This window comes from Rhagoletis pomonella, unplaced genomic scaffold, assembly GCF_013731165.1.
Source record: "Rhagoletis pomonella isolate Grant_MI unplaced genomic scaffold, Rhpom_1.0 Rhpom_scaffold_00270, whole genome shotgun sequence".
NCBI lineage: Eukaryota > Metazoa > Arthropoda > Insecta > Diptera > Tephritidae > Rhagoletis > Rhagoletis pomonella.
The window spans coordinates 106,461-108,676 of NW_023458824.1; positions in this window are offsets into that span (position 1 = coordinate 106,461).

The window sequence follows — 2,216 nt, forward strand, 5'->3', positions numbered from 1 at the left end:
CTCGTTAATGATGCACCCAGGGTTGCATTTACTGTCTATGAAAATATTTCGTGAAGCGTTCCAAAATTAGCTCCGAGCAACTAAAAGTTGGTTAAGCTTAAATGAAATAGTTTTTTTATTAAATATTTATTCCTGGTATTTAGTAAAAAACATCAATACTAATGTATGAACAACAAAACATCAATGCTAATGTATGAAATGAAGTAAATAACAATCTACGAATACATTCCATGAATATTTTGTCATAGAGCCATTATTAAATTTAGACATAACTTTGTCAGGCGTTGGTACTGACGTATATAGAATTAATGCGTTGGAGAGAGATAAATATACAAGTTCAACGCGCTAATTTAGGTATCCTTGTATGTATATACCTGTTACTCGTATGGCATATACTCCAACTGCGAAAATAATGACAATTATAATTTATGTGATTTTCTCCAAAGTGTCGGAGAATGCTATGTACTAGTTCATGAAATTCTTAAATTATCTTATTTTTTTAGTTTAGTGTCAACCATTTATGAGTTTAATAAAATTTTGTCGTATACGACATTTGTCAAAAAATTTGCAGTCAGTTTTAGTGATATACGCCAAAATGTGATAACAATTTTTATAAATTAACCATACTTTTTACTAATCAGCCTAATCGTGAGTTTCGCCCGAACAAAATCTCGCCAACAATTTTTTCGGTTCTAGAAAATGAAACTCATGATAAAGCTGAATATGTCGGAAACTAAAGAAGAACAGATAACTCTATTTGAAAGATCTTGATTAGTTTAGTACGACAGCAATACTAACGCAATTTGTACCAAATAACCGAAAAAATTTTAGTCAATTAGTCGGAAACTAAAGAAGATATCCAAAAACCATAAATTGTCAAAATGACGCTTCCGGTAATTTTCCATCCAGGCGACGATATTTGAATAGGTTTGTATGGTTACCAATAGTCAGTACTAATTTGTACTGGAACCTGCAAACTTTTACTGGAAAAGTGTATGATAACCCAAAAAATTTGCAAGAGAGCACTGAATCGAGAGCGTAACAACACGAGAGAGCTGCAAATTCTTGCTAGTGAAATTTTTACTAGCAGAAGAAGAAGAAGAATAAATGTCAAAAGAATATATAAAAAGAGGTGTTACTAGCTCAGTTGATTTTGTGTATGTGATTCACCGCTCGGCTTCTGATATCAAATTGAAAAATTTTGTTTGAATTTCTAAACACACTTACAGATTTTGACAGTTTATGCCGCCAAAGCAAAAACAAAATACATGTAAATTTTTGTTTTTGTACTCCTGCTATCACCTTATATTGATTCGCCTTGGCACAAACAAAAGTAAAATGAGTGGAAATCATAATATTAATGATGTACTGGACAGTGTAAGTGCTTGTGTGTAAAGCAAAGAGTTTAAAACTGATTTATAAACAAGGAATGAAACCGATTCAAAATAACGTTCCGGTTTGGGTTTCGGTTTTGCCAAGTGTTTTGGTTTCGGTTTTGGTTACGTTCTTCAAAATTTATTTCGGTTTTGGTTTCGGTTTCGGTTTCGTTCCGGTTTCGGTTTTTCACAGAAATTTTGTTGATATTATTTAAATCACAATGTCTTAAAGGTTGAGGAAAGAAAATTGAAAATTACAGTTCACTGATAATATCAACACTAGGTTCTTTCCCTAACAATCCGGACCGGATTTGGTAATTAGAGAATAAGAGAAACATTTTTTTTTTTCAAAAATGGAACAAAGTCCAGAAGTACGGGAACGCAAAAACCACATTTCGTGCCCACAAGTCGAGAAACAGCTGATTCACGTTGTTCTTGTTTTTTTCACTTATACCATGTTCTGACCGACATCGGAAACATGTTTTCGTTGCTAAAACTGGTTTTCGACCTAAAACTTGTGTTTTCGTCCATGTAAAATCTGTCAAACGAAAACAGTTTTCGCTGAAAACTACACAGATACACAGCAACAACGTCATCACCAGATTCACTTAAATGTTTCCTTTTTGCTGTAAAACTAAAGGTGTATGAAAACTAAAATATAATTGTTATTTTCGTCATATATTTACTACATAATAATGAAACCCCTTCATTTCTGTGTTCTTTACAACTATACACGTGAAAATGAAAATCAAAATAACTTCTTCCAAATAACCGATGCCAGATCGGATATTTAATTTATTAGGCACCATTTTAGTAGCTTTTTGCGAAAAATTACTTTGA